Here is an 8,653-nt window from a genome sequence, read left to right as displayed (position 1 = left end):
AATGAGAGTAGCCAAGAATGACACACTAGACCAAAGGCTCTTGAATATCTATAGATACAGGACATGGCCCATAAAGAGTACCTGTGGTCCAACATAGGGTCCCTACAAATAAATGGGTTTTGGGAGCTCGCAGTATCATTAAAGTATTTAGGAATCATGTTAACAAAATCACACGTGAGCTCTCGCTACTTGAGGACAAGAATACCTTTGCTAAACAAGCCGATTCATGGATTACTTTGCATTCCTATAAAACCCTATCCCAGCAGGAATACTTAGCGTCTAGGTACTTTCCCCATATGAAACTGAAATTACTGCACCTGTGTTTGGGAGATTTCCTTTTACCTTTCCGAAATGGCTTGTAAAAGGTTATAAGAAAATCTACAGAGGCTGTGCCCAAGTCCTCAAAACTACAACACATCATTTTGTCTCTGTCCTACACTCCTGATTGAGTGATGACAACTTCTGCACTATTTCTTCAATATTATGGGAGTTTGAATTTGTGGACAAGCTGTAATAACATGTTTTAACGGGGGTCACATAAGACTAAACAAGCATACTAATAGATTCCTGATGTAAGCTGCAAACAAACTGCAATGAGTAACTTATCAGCATAACACTCACTTTCTGATGTTTTTTTAAAGATTTATTTTGCACTTTCTACATTTGAACTTTTAAGACTTAATTTATTTTTACTGTCATTCCTATGCAATGTTTTTGATTAAGCATTCATAATACATACGAATTTGAACTCTTGGTTTTTGACACCACTCCATATCTATAAAGATTTGTAGACACGGATTTGCACCAAAATCTGGCATCTGCCTGAGGCTGGTGTAACAAGGATAAATGTTATCTTGTTATTTCCTGTGTGCATGTGTGCTGCAGAGTGCAGCACACATACATATAGGAAAAAGCTCTGAAGGATATATTTTTATGCAGGAAGGGGACCCTTTCCGCACAAAAACTATTCTGACTATACTGCACACTTTCACTATGCCAGAAGATTGTATGCATTGGCGCATGGCAGTACAAGGTGTGCCAGCACTTTGGAGAGAACAGAACTGCGTCATTTCTTGGAAGATATTGCACAGTTCTGCATTCTCCAGATGACATGGTGCAGCAACTTAGCTCGCTGTATTGCGCTACTTGTCCCATGAAGTATATTATGGTATTGCATTTGTGGCAAGTTGAAGTAACACTTTGGTGTTTTTTTTGTTTTTCTTTAGTGGCTTTGGAGAAGTTCCTTAGAGGAGTTTATTGTATCTCAGCATTGATAAGCTAAATGTTTTTTTTTTCCCCATTTATATCTCTCATACATCTCAAAGTCACCCACTGAATTTGAAAGATAGTTCTGACTTCTACCAAGAATAATGTGTTTCAGAAAGAAGGGTTTAGACAACCAACAAAGATGGCATCTTGGTGGATGACTGCTGCCCTCGTCCTAACTAGAGTAACAGAGGCCAGTTCTGGGACAGGATCACAGACTGAGACAGCATCCAAGAGAGAAAAATGGAGCAGAATCTGGAAGTGATTTTTCAGTCAGAGGAGCTCCATCCAATGATTCACCTTGAATTGATTCTGAGGAACATGGTTATGGCAGTCATCATGTCCCTTCGCAAGCACAATCTGTGTAGCAGAGAGACAGAAGCAGTAGATACCAACCCAGAGCGAAGGCATGTGTGGCTGCAAGCACAGTCACAGTGCTCTCAATTTAGTGCAACCCCAAATTCCCCCATTCATTACTGGTGCAGTATATAAATTCAATACAGCATTTTTTTGCCTAATAACTATGTCTTGACTTCCTTGAGGATATTGAGCACCAAACAAATCTGTGTGTGGTACAGTTTCTGAGGGAGCTTGGAGGCACTCCAGGGCCTCACTCTAGGGCATGCCAGTGGAGTCCACTTCACTTCGGGAGTTTCTAGACCTTATGCTGAAAATGGAGATAGTGCACTATTTGCACCGTCTGGGTAACGCCCAGCTTTGCACCATTCATGAACAGAGATTGTTTTTTTGCTATTGCAGTGTATGCATTTCAATTATAATTCTGCTACAATGCCCAGGGACCGTCCAGATCATGACAGATTGTTAAAAATTCGACATGTCCTGGAACATTTGTCTGCCAGATTTCCAGAGATTTATACGCCTGGAAAGACTATATCCATTGATGAGTACTTAATCCTGTATAAAGCACAGCTGCTGTTCAGGCAGCACATACCAAGCAAACAAGCTCTTTATGGCATCAAAATGTAAATGCTGGCTGGGAGTTCTATTGGTTAGACATATACAAAGCCTGAGAGGGATTAACTCCACTCTAAGTTCCGTAGGTTGCCTTTCCGCGCTAGGAATCACACCAATCATGGTTTGGGGGACATTTGGACAAAGTTCACAAGCCCACCTGTATACTTGATTACAGCAAGTACATGGGCAGAGTGGATCAGGTACTTCAGCTATATAATATGAATCATAAAAGTCGCAAATGGTATAAGAAGTTGTTTACCCACCAATTCCAGTTGGCAACATACAATGTGTATGTTGTTTACAGTCACAGCACCATAGGGAGATCAATGCCTTTCCCTGACTTTCAGTTGACCTTCATTTAAAGTCTTATTGATGCATAAGTGGTAGCCTCAGGTTTAACTGCTATGCAGAACATTGCAAGGTTACAGGATGAGTACTTTGCCGACAGTGTTCCTGCAACAAAGAGAAATACCATGTCATTGTTGCAGGGTCTGATCTAAACAAGGAAGGAGGCATGAGAACTTCTATTACTGTCCCCTTTTCCCCTTTGCCCATCTCAGCCAGGCCTATGTTTTATAATTTGCTTTATGTTGTACCACATAAAAGTGCAGTATTTAGACATTGACTGCGGTGGAGCTGCTCTAGTAGATACCTTTCAGTGGCTGCATATGCATACATACCTTTCATTGGCCAGTAGATCACTAGGTAAGCAGTTTTTTTAAATTATTTCCTCTAGTGAAGAAAATCTTGGACTTGATTATGGCCTGCTTGATACCTTTACCTGCCGACAGAATGTGGTGGATGCTGTTCTCCGTTTGACAAGTGCACAGCAGTCACTGTACTAAACATAATGGTGGATGAGACACATGCCACATTGTCACAGAGTACCCTGTCCAATAAAACCTAAAGCTTTTACTAGTTTTTGAAGTGCTTTTTAGGGAACTTAGGGCAGTCTTACCCAGCATGTTAACATTGGGTTCAAAGGTAGATATGTTAGCTCAGTTTGAGGAATGTAGGCCTGAGACATCCTCAGACACCCACCAACATTCATCCAGAAACTTGAAGGAGTTGTATTTAGCACAGCAAGAATGCTAAAGGTACATGAAAGGTAAGTCTTCCTGAGTCTCAGGTCCTTGCCATTGAAGGAGTTGGTAAAGGTTCACTTGGCAAGTATAGATGATTAGTCAGGTTTTGAAGGAGAAACAAGCACATACAGGTAAAGCTTAGGCTAGGTGTGCTTTTAAAGGGATATCCCATTGGTAGAAGGCAGATAGTCAATGTAAGAGAGATTCACATGCCACCACTTCATAGTCACCAAATGACTTGACCCAATGTGTGCAGCGCTGATCCTGATATTCAAAAACTCCCTCACTCAACTAACCAGATGACTCCGAGCAACACAGAATGCAGCAGCCAGGTTCTCCCTCAACCTCCCACCCAACATGCACCTCACTCCGCACCTCAAAGAGCTTCATTGGCTCCCCCTCCATAAGAGAGCTCTATTTAAACTCCTCAAACACACATTCAAAGTGCTGCACAACACTGGCCCAGCACACCTCATCAAACGCATCAGATTTCAGAAACCTGCCAGACACCTACACTCAGCTGGACTCCTACACGCACACATCCCTGTCAACCCAGACTAATCCTGCATTGGTGCGATGAAACCCTCCCGGCTGATAGTAAGATTTACAAATACACATAACATTACACAGACCTCTGCACCCAGTACTACACAAATGGGTCATATTTGTGGCCTGCTTTCCTCATTCATCCTCCATCAGAACGTAGTAGATGTTCTGTTTGCTTGTATGACAAGCACATTACAGTCAAAGCACTTCACATTAAAGTGAACAGAATATACGCCATGTTGCAGAGTACCCTGTGCACTAAAAACTAATGAGTTCTTTCGTAGTTTTGGATTTGTTCTCTAGGGAACTTAGGAAGGTTATCCTAGCATGTTGACCTTGGTTTCAATGGCATATCTGCTCTCCTAGTTCAAGCAATCTAGGCCCTGGGGCATGCTTGGACACCCACAAACTCACATCTACAAACTGGAAGGAGTTTGATTTAGCACAGCATCTGCACTCAAGGTGCATGAATGACACGCCTTCCTGTGGCTCCACTGGGACCTGTTAGTAAAGTTTCAGTTGGCATGAGTCGGTGTTGTTCAGAACTTTGAGGTAAGCAAATCGTTGACAGCTACTAAAAACACAGTCTAGCTTACTTTCCATTTGGGAATTTGTGCAGCTTGTTAAGGCACCAACCAACAAACTATCTGGCCATATGTGAGCAGGAGTTTGCTGGTGATGTGTTTATATGTAAGTTAGTCAATGACTGGATGAGAGGCGGTGTTATTGATGATTCTGTCCTGTGGCATATGAATGTGATGGACCCATGAATGTCGGTGGTATGTTGATGTGAATGTTCTGCCATTTTGGATTGTGCCTGTGGTTGTATAAAATTCTTTGTGTGTAGTGTGTGAAAGGCGTATGAAGTGGTTGGAGCCCTGACATGGATTTGCAGCTCAACTCCATTAGTCACTGGTTTGATACACGGATACTGTTATTAGCATTTGTGCTTTGTAGCTAGCACTTCTGGAGGTTCCAATCCCAAGTGGTGTAAGTCTGTACTTCAGTAGTGGCTGGACTCCAAAGGAACAGTAAAATGAAACCCCCTCACATTTTTCAGAACTGGACACCCAGAGATGTCCAGGGTGGTGTAACCGGTTTTGACCCTACTCACTTTCCCACAATGCCCTGCAAACTTCAGTTTATGCCCAAGATCATGCTTTTTCTTCACGTTTTGTGAGGGAACATTCTGGTATCTGTGACTATCCGCAAGTGTCCAACTACTCAGCACTCTCACATGCCTCCACATAAAAATAGAACTCAATTTGTGTAGGTGGGCCTACCACCCACAATAGGAAAGAACAAAAAAAAAAATGCAACATGGACAATCAAATTTTCCCAGTCAGAATTATTGCTTATTTTGTAATGTGGTTACCTGCAGATTTTGAGCCTGTGATCAGCCGCTAAACAGGGACATCTACCAAACCCATACAATTCTGAAAGCTACACATTTGTGGGAGTCCAGGGTGGCGTGACTTGCATGGATCTCACAAGGTCGTTTTCTTATCCAGAAATCCTTGCAAACCTTGAGAAAAATAAACACATTTTCCTTACATTTCTGTACGGGCAAGTTTTGGAATCTGACTGTTGTAATTAAGGCTCCCGTGAGCCTCTGAGCTGACGAGTTCGGGTGAAGCACCTGTGCGCCTTCTTGAGTGGTACTTAAACCTGTGAATACTTTCAAGGCGGCATTTCAAGCAACCCCGCCAGCTACACGTTGCTCTTCGCTGATGACGGCCAAATAGCCAGAAACACGTGTCCGAAGATACGGCACTTGCCGCACCAACTTATGGTGAAAAACTTTCAAAACTCTATTCAAATTCGTGCTAATGACTGCATTTACCATGATGCCTTGGAGTCACAAATGCTGGAATGGAAGACAGGGTGCTCCCCGTTTTGACTGTTGTAATTAAGGCTCCCGTGAGCCTCTGAGCTGACGAGCTCGGGTGAAGCACCTGTGCGCCTTCTTGAGTGGTACTTAAACCTGTGAATACTTTCAAGGCGGCATTTCAAGCAACCCCGCCAGCTACACGTTGCTCTTCGCTGATGACGGCCAAATAGCCAGAAACAAGTGTCCGAAGATACGGCACTTGCAGCACCAACTTATGGGAAAAAACTTTCAAAACTCTATTCAAATTCGTGCTAATGACTGCATTTACCATGATGCCTTGGGGTCACAAATGCTGGAATGGAAGACAGGGTGCTCCCCGTTTTGACTGTTGTAATTAAGGCTCCCGTGAGCCTCTGAGCTGACGAGCTCGGGTGAAGCACCCGTGCGCCTTCTTGAGTGGTACTTAAACCTGTGAATACTTTCAAGGCGGCATTTCAAGCAACCCCGCCAGCTACACGTTGCTCTTCGCTGATGACGGCCAAATAGCCAGAAACACGTGTCCGAAGATACAGCACTTGCCGCACCAACTTATGGTGAAAAACTTTCAAAACTCTATTCAAATTCGTGCTAATGACTGCATTTACCATGATGCCTTGGGGTCACAAATGCTGGAATGGAAGACAGGGTGCTCCCCATTTTGACTGTTGTAATTAAGGCTCCTGTGAGCCTCTGAGCTGACGAGCTCGGTGAAGCACCTGTGCGCCTTCTTGAGTGGTACTTAAACCTGTGAATACTTTCAAGGCAGCATTTCAAGCAACCCCGCCAGCTACACATTGCTCTTCGCTGATGACGGCCAAATAGCCAGAAACACGTGTCCGAAGATATGGCACTCGCCGCACCAACTTATGGTGAAAAACTTTGAAAACTATTCAAATTCGTGCTAATGACTGCATTTACCATGATGCCTTGGGGTCACAAATGCTGGAATGGAAGACAGGGTGCTCCCCATTTTGACTGTTGTAATTAAGGCTCCTGTGAGCCTCTGAGCTGACGAGCTCGGGTGAAGCACCTGTGCGCCTTCTTGAGTGGTACTTAAACCTGTGAATACTTTCAAGGCAGCATTTCAAGCAACCCCGCCAGCTACACATTGCTCTTCGCTGATGACGGCCAAATAGCCAGAAACACGTGTCCGAAGATATGGCACTCGCCACACCAACTTATGGTGAAAAACTTTCAAAACTCTATTCAAATTCGTGCTAATGACTGCATTTACCATGATGCCGTGGGGTCACAAATGCTGGAATGGAAGACAGGGTGCTCCCCATTTTGACTGACGTAGTGGTTTGTATTGGCCTCCTGCCAAGGGAGGCATGTGAGGGGCAGATGGCTGTCCTCCTCCCTGCTCCATCTGTGGAGTAATTGTGCGGGGGAATAGCCAATGACTGGAGAGTAGCCTGCAGACGGGGGGAGACCCCCACCTTCATACTGGATAACAAGCAATATAGACTGCTCTCTTTCCTGAACTCCCCTCTCCCACACTTGAGCAGTAAGAAGCAACGCAGCACATCGGTACCAAGGGACAGCGATTCGCACTGGCTGCTGGTTTTGGGATACTGGAGGAGCTAGGGCGGAGGACTGGCCCTCTCTACGCCCCTTCTGTAGCACACACGTGGGGGTGAAAGGATGGGCAATACTTGAGACTGGGGTGGGGGCGGAGGACTGCAGATCGGGGGACACCCGCACTTCCATGCCAGATTCCAAGAGAGACAGACTGCCATTTCCCACTGCAATATGCTCTCCCCAGCTAGATCGACACACTACAGAAAGAAGTGGTGCTCTTGAGAGCCAGAGCACATGATTCTGAAGGCCGCTCACAGCAGAACAGCATCCGGGTGGTGGGCTTTCTAGAAGGGATGAAAGGACAGAGTATAGACTTCTATCTGGAAACATGGCTGACAGAGGAGGTGCTAGGAGGAAAAGTCTCTAAATTCTTTTCGATCAAAAGAGCGCACAGGGTGCCCGGCCAACCCCTGGCACTGGGATCAGCTACACGACTAGTCCTTGGACTGTGAACAATAGCACAGTCACAATATTCCCAGGATATACTATGGATGTCGGTAAGTTACGAGATGGCTTTTGTGATTTGAAGCAGCACCTTCGCACCTTAAATGTCAAATATGCATTGCTATTCCAGACGAAACTAAAAGTCATCTCAGGCACAGAGATGATGTTCTCCACATCGCCTAAAGAGGCATGGTCCTCGCTAGAAATTAAAGAAGACCACCAACACGCGCCCCTTTCTAGAGGTGGGGGATTCTGGCAGTTGCAAAAATGCAGACATCACGCAACTAAGGTAGGCGAGAACATCAGTGGCAGATCCACCAAAACACAGGCAGCGCTGGGCAGAGCAGAGGTGCTGGCAGCAATGGAACTGTCCTTCTTGTCCAGTCAGGAGAACTGGGACTCTGATGAAGGTGGAGGGACTCCGAGACAGCAAGCTGGCGCTGGAGATTTCGGAGTAGCTGCGGGGTGACCCACAGCTGACCCCCAATGACTGCGGACCTTTTTCTGTCTACTTGAGTATCGCATGTGCATGTCTGTTTTGTTTACCTCAGCTTCTATTTCTTCTACCTGCTGTGGTGTTACAGGAATGGGTGGATGGAAGTGGGAGAGAATGATAAAAGATGTATGATTACAGTTCAGCACTAACAATGAGGAGCGAAGGTGTTTTTCACTGCTATTATGTCGGCAAGACACAGGACTGAGGTGCTTGCATTGTGATTGTTATGGATCGCCTTAAATACAGAGTAGACTTTGGAGCAGTTGCCGGATCATTAATGGCGCTAAGTGGCTGAACCGTCTGAGGGTGCGGCCAGGGTGTATGGGGTGTTGGGAATTGTTCGTAATGGTTTGTAAGTTTTTTTTTTTTTTCTATTTTCCTTGTTATGCA

The sequence above is a fragment of the Pleurodeles waltl genome, chromosome 7 (genome assembly GCF_031143425.1).
Source record: "Pleurodeles waltl isolate 20211129_DDA chromosome 7, aPleWal1.hap1.20221129, whole genome shotgun sequence".
NCBI classification, from domain to species: Eukaryota; Metazoa; Chordata; class Amphibia; order Caudata; family Salamandridae; genus Pleurodeles; species Pleurodeles waltl.
This window is presented reverse-complemented; position numbering follows the sequence as displayed.